At 50.1% G+C, this 10176-nt stretch overlaps 1 pseudogene; it reads left to right on the top strand.

The window, feature by feature from the left end:
- Window positions 1-8605: 8605 nt before the first annotated feature.
- LOC143266785 (paired immunoglobulin-like type 2 receptor alpha) lies at window positions 8606-9952 on the top strand (annotated as a pseudogene).
- Window positions 9953-10176: the final 224 nt, after the last annotated feature.

Raw genomic sequence — 10176 nt, 5'->3', positions numbered from 1 at the left:
AGGCCCATGGCACCCCTGTGAGCTTGCTTCTTTGGATGACTTGGCAATCAGGTGACTTTCCACAGTCAGCAGACAATAGGAAAAAAAGCCAGATGGAAACTAGTGATGGGCATCCTCTGAAGACCCTGCTTGGGGTTGAGATGGAGCTCAGCTGGTACAGTGCTTGCCTAACATGCGTGATGATGTGGGTTGGATCCCAACATCACAGACACTGGGTATGGGGGTGCACTCTTGTAATCTCAGCACAGGGAGAAATGGCGGTCTTCGCGGTCCTCCCCAGCTGTATACCCTGAGGTATATCAAGGGATCTGAGGACCATGTGGACTGTGAGGAAGGCAGAGAAGCAGATGTGACAGAGGGTGGGCTGCTTAACCGCCTCAGGCAAGCATGGAGAAGGCACACAGTGTCAAGAATGGGAAGAAGCTTCTGCATGTGTGACTCAAGGAGACTGATGCCACTTCCTCTGGTATAATCATGTCTTCCTGCCATAGCTGAGGCAAGCTGATAGCACCTCCTTATGGGGAAGGGTGGGATGACACTCCTACAGAACCTGAAGCCCCCCCAGCCTCTGACCCCACCTCTCATACCTCTACCCTAGTCATAGGCCATCTGTGTCCATTCCCAGAGATGTCCCTGGCAATACGTCATGACTGCCACATAGCTGCTCTGAGCCTTCTTTACCCACATTCTGGAATGATTATAGCTAGACAAAGTCATCTCTAGAGCTTCAAAAAAATGTCACCTATCTCTAGCCTTTGAGGCAAGGCTGAGTGATGCCTTGAGGCCAGGCTGACATCTCTGTGCAGAGCAGAAGCCTACAAGGACTGAGTGAGACTGGAGTCCCCTCAGACCTGCCATGTGATGATGGCATGGCCCGAGCCAGGGCTTCCTCTGTGGGTGGGAGGGCTGAAAGTCTCTTGCAGAAATGGAATAATCTTTAGAACCTGTGTTGGGGCGGAGGGGGGCAGACTGTCATGTGGGAAGCCTAGGGACATTGTGATCTGGGCAGTAGGGAGCAGGCCAGGCCAGTGATGGTCTATCACGCCTTGGTTCAGCCTAGGAACTATAAGGGGTTGTTGAAGAACAGGAAATGGTCAAAGAGCAGAATTAGGGATCACGTTCTAGAGTCGGAGCTGAGGGAGCATCCACTCCAGCACCACCATCAGCATCTCTTAGCTGACCATGGGGCTCAGCTGGTCAGAGATGGGTCAGCTTTTCTCTCCCTGAAAGGCATGTGCTGGTCCAGGTGGCCTTTTCCTTGGGATGAGAGAGAGGCTGAGACACACAGAGAACCAGCAAGATAGAAGAGAGAATGAGAGAGTGGGGAGGAGAGGCAGAGACAAGGAGAGAGGGAAAGGGGACAGCATGGTATATATGAAGGACGGGGCAGTCAGGGTATCAACGTGGAATAGAAGAAAACCTGGCATGCAGAGGTCAATTCTGCATCTTCAGCCAAAAATGGAAGATAGGCTCAAGGGCATGGCCATCTTGTCAGTGACCACAGGGAGGATCTTCTGCAATATGAAAAAATAAAAAGTCAGATCAATGAAGGAAGTTGCTGGCCACAAGGAGGTGGAGATGGGGGAGGTCTTGCCTTCACTTAGTCCTTCACATAAGAAGGCCCATGGGGATGTGGGTCACTTTTTCCTGATGCTCCCTTGACTCATGACCACACCAGTGTCCCTCCACAGGGCCTCCTCTCCTGTCTGATGACTCTGCTGGTCTCATTTCCTGGAGGTATTTGGATCCTTGCTTCTGCTTCTGCTTCTGCTTCTGTTACAAGCATGGCTGCAAGCTGGTGAGTGGTGGGAACCTCACTACAGGGGTCTTAACCATAGAAGGGGCCAATGTGGCTTGGGAGTGGGCTGTTATGTGGACCTGTGTCTATTAGAGGATCAAACCAGAAGTCTCATCTCCAAGAAAGAGCCATCCCTCAGAGTGGGCTCAACCCAATCTTTCTGTTCCAACATCCATAGGGACTGTCCTTCTCTCTGTCACACCTGCCTGTGGATGATGGCCCAGGAAGGTCTGGATTATCTTTACCATCTTCTGCAGAGACTTCAGATTCTCCCTATCCTTCCCAGGTATCTCAATGGGACATGACAGAGAACATATCTATGGATCAAGCAACCACCTGCCCTCTCCGGTGTCCAGGGCGGCTCCATCCTTCTACTTCCCATGGGAGTTAGCAGAGGGTCCAAAGATGAGGATTCTCTGGAGATGGAGGCAATTCCATGAGGAATTTATCTACAACTCTTCCTCAGGTTTCATACATGAGCATTTCAAGGACTGGATCACCCTGAATTGGGCCCATGGTCAGAAGTCTGGAGTCCTCAGAATCCTGAACTTGAAGGAGAAGGACCAGACTACATACTACCACCAAGTTTATCTGAACACAAAAGAAGGCATTAAGTATATTCAGTCTATTAATGGGACTCGACTGACCATCACCCATGGTGAGCCACCCTGGCTCTGACTTTGATGTCTCTTTCTTCCTCATCCCTTAGATGTCACCTCAGGCTCCACAACTCAGAGATTTCTTTCATACTCCTTTCCCTTGGCTCTGCCCAGGCCTCTGCCAAAAGGACCTTTTCCCTGTAGTCATGACAAGTCTTTGCTGCCCTTCTGACCTTGTCTGTCATTCTCTGCTAAGATGGAACCCTAACCCTCTTTAGGATTCAGCCTGCCCCCCCGCCCCCGCAGTAAGTTCACCCCCTACCTGTCCCAAGCTAACACTCAGGCCAGGCCACTTCTCCAGGACCTCAACTGAGTGACTTCTCCAGGAAGTAGCTGACTCACTTGGTCCTGTGGCAGGGCTCCCCTGAGTCCCTGTATGGAGCATCTCCACACAGCTCCAACCTAAGCCCAGAACAAACAGCAGTTGCCCACTGGATGTTCTTGGAGTCCTCCGGTCTAAGTGTAAACTGCCACCTGTCACCACAGCCCCCCATTTCCCCTCCTAGCTCCCCAGCACACATCCCTTACCTCTTTCTACCCAACTCCCTGTCTCCTCTCCATTTCCCAACTCCTCTCCCACATTAGACCCCAGTCCCTACTTTTGTGATGTGGCTGCTTGGTCTTCTGATCCTTGCCTCTCCTCTGAGGCTGAAGTAACTGCAGGCTCACACACTGGGAACACTGAGGCCCAGTCTCGTCACTGTGTGGTCCTACACATGGCTGGACAGGAGCTGGAGACTCTATGTGCTGGGTTGTTGATCACAACCTTGCTCTGTGGCTCTTAATATATATATATATTGTTTTGTTTGTTTGTTTGTTTGTTTTAAAGAAAACAGGGTATCTGTATTTAGCCCTGGTTATCCTGGAACTCACTATGTAGACCAGGCTGGCCTAAACTCATAGAAACCTGCTTCCCAAGTGCCAAAACTAGAGGCCTGGGCCACCCCGTTCAGCAGTCTCTCTTGACTGGATTAAACCTGTGGGAAAGCACCCACAGCACGGTTCTCTGTGCATTCTCTATGGCCGCCATGTTGACCTGATGTAATGTCAACCAGCAGCTGCCAGGGCTCTGGGAAGGGAGAGAAAGAAGCTGTTTCATGGGTCTAGAGCTTCCAGTCAGGTACATGTTCTGGAAATTGACCAGAATGATGTTTGTAGAGTAAATGAATAAGCTGTGAACTCGGCACTGAGCTGTTCACTTACAGCTAAAATTTTACATTTTCTGAAATGCATTTTTATAAATTCACTGTGGGTGAACATGTAGGTGGTCTGTTAATTCAAGTGTGTGTGTGTGTGTGTGTGTGTGTGTGTGTGTGTGTGTGTGTGTTCACATTACATCAAGTGCATGTGGAGGAGAAAGGAGAACTTTAGGTGGCATTCATCTTATTTTATGAAACAGGTTGTCACACTGGCTTCAAGAGTGACAAGTAGGCTAGGTTATATGACGAGTGAGGCCCAGGATCATGTTTGTTTCTGTACTGGAATTACAATTCTTTCAGCTCTGTTTGATGTGGAACTAAATGTATATAGACAGGCTGGCTTTAACTCACAGAGATCTCCTGCCTCTGCTCTAGGACTGAGATTAAAGGCCACACTCATTTCAACAGGCTGTTGACATGGGAACTAGGAATCAATCTCCAGTTCTATGGCCTGAGCAGCAAGCACTATATGGACTGAGACATGTGTGTATGTTACCCATATCTAGACGAAACAACAGTATTTTTATGGCATAATTACCTGTGACCAGATGACAATCCGAGGACACAGCTCCAGGACAGGTGGAGAGTGAACATTTGAGCTTGCTCTCCTGGAGTCTCAGCCTTCAGCATGGGTTCCCCTCTGTGAACTTCTAACAGCTGTTCCCCATCCCACATTCCACAGAGGAGACAAGGTGTGACACTCACCCCATGTCTCCCTCATCCAGGGGATCTGCTCACTCCTCATCTCTCCCCAGACATCAGGACTACCATGCAGAGCCCCTCCATCATCACCTCTGCAGTCACCACAGCTGGCCTGGAGGACACAGAGGGCCAGAGGAATCCTTCACTTGTGAACCTGGGAGCCACAGTCGGGGTGGTGTTGGCCATGGCTGTGCTCATAACCCCCATCTGTGTATTGATGATCTTTCTCTGGTGGAAGCCAAGGTAAGTGGTCCAGGACAGGCCCTCACCTCAGCTTCCCCTCTGAGTTTTCTCAGCTGTGGACATGGAGAAGGATGAGCTTGTGCAGGGCAGAGTCCAGAGAACACAAGGACAGAAAGGAAGCTGATCTCACCCAGGACTGAATCTGCACCTCCTTCCTTAGAATCCCAGCTGGAAATCAGAGGAGCAAGTGCAGATGAACACAGAGCCTGTGCTAGGGGATTCAAGAGGGCACTGATGTGTCTCAGGGGACAACTGCTCATTTGGAAAGAGCTGTGGCTTCTAAACAAGGTCTGAGGTAGACCAGTGCTCAGGGATAACATTTCACAGGAAGTGGGGCCTGTGAAAAGATACTGATTGACTTGGGGATATGGAATTAAAACAGAAATTAAGGTAATGGTGTGTAATAACCCACACATGAAAAGAACATGTCTGGGAAGTACCTACCCTAAAAGAGGCAAAAAATTTTCCTAAAAACAAAACACTGAGAGAAATCACAGAACAGCCAGGGGATGGCTCAGTTGGCAAAGTGCTTGCCCTAGAAACGGGAGGACATGAGTTCTATCCTCAAGATCCCCCTAAAGAGTTGACAATGTTTCAGATACGCGGAGAGGCAGAGACCCTTCTGTGCTGACAGGCTTGCCATGTTGGTGAGCCCCAAGCCAATGACAGACCTGTCCCTAAAACCATAGTGGACAGCTCCTTCAGGAGCAACAATACCCAAAATTGTCTGATGCCATCCACATGTGTGTGCACAGGTGCAAATATACGCACACATTTACATACTGCATCAAAAATAAATTTTTAAAAATTTAGAGAAATAAATGAAAGGATAATTGCAGAATGGAAAATTTTATACAATAAGTCCTTACAGTACAAAACATTCTAAAAATTCAATGCAACCCCCATTAAAAATCTCAGTTGTATCCTTTATGTCACCTCAGGCTCCCAACACCCCTCTCTCCGTCCTTGTGGTCACCTCTCCCACACAAGACCCCAGGCTCTTCAAATTAATGTCCCCATTTTCATGATGTGGTTGCTCTGTCTTCTGATCTCTGCCTCTCCTCTGAAGCAGAAGTAACCGCAGTCCCATGCACAGGGAGCACTGAGGTCCAGCCTGGTCATTGTGTGGTTGCTACCCCTGTGGTCTTTCACTTGGCCCTGCAGGAGCTGGGGACTCTGTGCTTTGCTGTTGATCACAACCTTGATCTGGTCATGTTTACTCAGGATGAGGACTGGGTAAATATGTGTGGGCAGATCAGCTATTAAATGTGTTTTGCATGATTGTGTGTGTCTGTGTGCAGGTGCATGTGTGTGCAAGTAAGTGTGTGCTCATGTATGTGCAGGCCAGAGGACAACTTCAACATTATAATTCTGGACACCATACACCTTGGACTTTTTGTTTTGTTAGTTGTTTTTGTTTGTTGGTTTGTTCATTTGTTTTTTATTGTTGCTTTTTGTGGTTCTGTTTTGGTTTTGCTTGTTTTTTGGGGTGGGGATGGGGGTGGAGAAGGTCTCACTATGTAGTTCTATTGGAGGGTCTGGAGCTCAATATATAGACCAGGCTAGATATTGAGCTAACAGATATCCACTTGCCTCTGCCTCCCAAAAGCTACAAATAAAGGTATATAACACCATGCCTAGACACCTTTGGATTTTAATTTTCAAAATTACACTTACTTATCTATTCAGCGGGGACAGGGCACACTTGTGCTATAACCTGAGTAGCAGCCAGGTTCTCACACTGTAGTCTGACACTCACATGGACACACGTGTGCAGAAGCCCTGTGCACACCACAGTTCCAGGCTGCTCTTCCACAGAAAGTGCCCCTCCTCTCTGAAAGCATCATGGCTGCAGGTCTCAATCACTGCTATTGGGAGAAATGGAGTTGGTATTGCAGGAGACTGATTACAGCATCCTGGACAGAAATCATCCCACAGCAGGGTCCCTATGGTGGTTCAACTAAGTCCAGGACTTGAAACTAGAACAGAGCCCATGACTTGGGACTAAGGATCCAGCAGGTGGCAGCAGTGAGGCTGAGCACAGGGAGCAGCTGGGATCTCACAGAACCCACTAGGGCCTGTTGTGTAAAAACGCTGGGGTCAACACCTGATACGTGGCAGCCACATCAGGTCAGCCCTTCCTGCAGAGACACAGCAATCCAGTGACCTTTTTCACAGACCCCCAGACAGTAAGGAAAGGACCAATGAAGCCTGGAGGTGAGTGGTCAAGACCAGGAGAGCCCCCTCTAAGGCCTCCCTGAGGATAAGGACAGGGTTCATCTGGTAGAGTGCTTACCTGCACAGAACCCTGGGCTCTATCTCCAGGAGGAGATAAAGGGGAACAAAGGGGCACACTTGTCACCCCAGCACTTGGGAGTAAGAGTTCAAGGTTATCCTTGGCAACATAACAAGTTCAGTTCCAGCCTGAGATATATGAGACCTCATTCGATAACAGGGTGCTGTGGGGGGCCGGTTCTGGTAGGTACAATAGACCCCACCCCCTCTCCTGACTAACCATCTGGGGCCAACTCATCCTAAAGGTTCTGTGACTCTGCATCTCCAAGGGCAGGATGGATGGATACAGAAGTGTGTCCATGTACTGCTGGGAGTGAGGCCATGAGTGTTTGTGCCTGGCTCAGGTCAAGAGATCAGAGGACCATGGGGACTGTGAGGGAGGCAGAGAAATCAGATATCACAGAGGCGGGCTGCATGGACAAGGCAATCAATACCAAGAAATCTAAAAAAAATAGGAAGTCGCCTCTGCACATGTCACTGAGGGAGAATGATGCCACTTCCTCTGGTACAATCTTGTCTTCCAGGGAACTGATGGAACCATGTCATGAGGAAGGGTAGGATGACTCTCTGTAGAACCATCGCTATGGCCACCACAGCCTCTGCCCCCATCTCCCACACCTCCACCCCAGGCAAAGGCCAGTTGTGTCCACTCTCAGGGACGTCCCAGGCAATATGTCATGAGTGACACATTGCTGCTCTGACCTTTCATTGCACACTTCATCCAAAGAAGGTTCTAGAGCAGCCACAGCTAGAGGGAGTCACTCTAGTGCTTTGTGGGAACATCACCCTGGGAGCCCAGCAGCTGATCCCTGACATTTAAGGAGAGTTCAGTTGTTCAACTATACTGAGCAGGCAGACTGAAGTCTGTGTGGAGTGGAGGACTACAAGTCCTTGATGGGATGAAGTCCAGTCAACCTGCTATGTGGCAGTCATGTGACATGTGCCAGGGCTTCTCTGATCCATGGCCTCCTCTTCTGAGGTGTGGGAAGGTTGGTGGAATGTAGAAAGTCTCCTTCAGAAACTGGAGCAGCTTTGGATCACTGTCTAGGGAGGGAGATGATCACCCAGGAAGCCCAGGGTAGTTACAGACTTGGCAGCAGTGAGCAGGCCAGGGCAAGAGTGTCCACTGGGCCTTGGTTCTGCCGGGTGCTGTGAAGAGTCCCTGAAGGACAAGAAGAGGACAAAGAGCAGATGGTGGTGGGGACACCGAGCTAGGGCTGGGGACTGAATGTGTTTCCTCATCACCTCCATCCTCACTGTGTCTGAAGAGAGCAGAAACTGACCACTTCTGTACCTGAGGTTACTAGAAAGACAGACAGACAGAGAGACAGAGAGACAGACAGACAGACAGACAGACAACCAGTATGATGGGAGGAGACACAATGAGAAACAGATGAGGAGGGGGAGTACAGGAGTGGAGGAAATCTGGAGGTGAGGAAACAGTGATTACAGGCCACATGAGAAATGGAGAAGACTGAATAAGACAGGAGGTCAAGGTGCAAGAGAGGAGAGCCCGGCATGGCGAGGTCAATTCCATATTTTCCTGTCAAAAATGGGGGCTGGGCTCAAGGGCCCGGCCATCCTGTCAGTGACCACCGGGAAGATCTTCTGAGGAGTAGGAAAGAAGTCAGAATCATGAAGGAAGTTGTTGGTCACAAGAAGGTGGACATGGGAAGGTCCTGTCCTACTCTGTCCTCCACATGAGAAGACTCAGGGGTTGTGTGCCTCTTTATCCTGATTCTTCCTGACTCCTGAGCACCCCAGGGTCCCTGCACAGGGCTCCTCTCCTGTGATGGCTCTGCTGGTCTCACTTCCTGGAGGGAATCAGGCCATGGCTTGGATCCTGCTTCTGCTGATGTCAGCTGCGTGTCTGCAAGCTGGTGAGTGGTGGGGACCTTGTTATCAGGAACTCTGCCTTAACCACAGGAGGGGCCAGTGGAGCTGGGAAGAGCAGGCTGTCATGTGGACAGGGGTCTGCTAGAGGAGCCAGACAGTGCTCTGTGCCCCAAGAGAGAGCTCATCCTCAGAGTGGGTCCAGCCCAACCCTTCCTTGTCTGTCCTGTCCTGTATGGGACAATGGGTCATAAGGACAGTCCTGCCCTGTGTCCCACACCTGACTATGGATGATGGCTCAGTCAGCTAGGGTTGCCCTCTCCATCCTGTGCAATGGCTTCAGATCCCTGTCCTTTTCAAGTTACTCAGCAGGATCCAACAGATTAAATGCCTTTGGGGTCAACCAACCAGCAAAACTCTCTGGTGTCCAGGGCGGCTCCATTGAGATCCCCTTCTCCTTCTACTTCCCCTGGGAGTTGGCAGAGGATCCAGAGATAAGGATTTTCTGGAGATGGGAGCAATTCCATGGGGAATTCATCTACAACTCCACCCCACCATTCATACATGAGCAATTCAAGAAACAATTCAACCTGAACTGGACACAGCCTCAAACATCTGGAGTCCTCAGAATCTGGAACTTAAAGGAAAAGGACCAGTGTACTTCTGCCGAGTTCTTCTGAACACAAGAGAAGGCATTAAGTTCTGGCAGTCAATTGATGGGACCAACCTCACCATCAACCATGGTGAGCACATCCCAGGTCAGGCCCTGGTGACCCTGACTTCCTTGTACCATAGATGTCATTAGAGATCCTACACTTCTGGTCCTTCCCACAGACTCCTCTCATGTGTTCTGTCCCCTCCCCAGAGCTCTGACAACTCCACCTTTCCTCTTCCCCACAACCATCCCCAAGCCTTAGCTGCTCTCTCTGAGCTGCCCCTCATTGCCCTCAGATCCACCCCACCCCAGCCTCAACTCTTCCCAGATGGCCCAGTCTCCTGCTCCTTTCTCCAAACTGACTACCGCCCTGCCCACCCCACCCTCGTTGACACAAATCCACGTGGATCTGGCCTCTCCAGGACGGAGCAGCCTTCACCTGGTCCTGTGTCAGGGTCTCTGTTAGATCTAGACTTTACACCATATCTCGTGCCTTCCATAGTAGGTGCCTTCTGGTCCCGTGAACCCCTCCTCCTCTGGGTCCCCCCACTTCACCAGTCTCTAGACACATACCTCACCTCTCCCTGCCCCAGTTTCTCTTATCCCTCCCTCAATTTCCTCTTCCCCTCCTCCCTCCCCATCTGATGAGTTCACACTATTGCTTACATCTCTTCTATCTTGATTTTGTGGAGTGTGTATATATGGTGTAAGCATGTGTGTGTGTGTGTGTGTGTGTGTGTGTGTGTGTGTGTGTGTGTACATATACCCCATTTTTGTTCTTGGGAAGGCCCA

The sequence above is a fragment of the Peromyscus maniculatus genome, chromosome 23 (assembly GCF_049852395.1).
Source record: "Peromyscus maniculatus bairdii isolate BWxNUB_F1_BW_parent chromosome 23, HU_Pman_BW_mat_3.1, whole genome shotgun sequence".
Taxonomy (NCBI): Eukaryota; Metazoa; Chordata; class Mammalia; order Rodentia; family Cricetidae; genus Peromyscus; species Peromyscus maniculatus.
The sequence above is the reverse complement of the archived record's forward strand: the minus strand, read 5'-3'. Positions and strand labels throughout refer to the sequence as shown.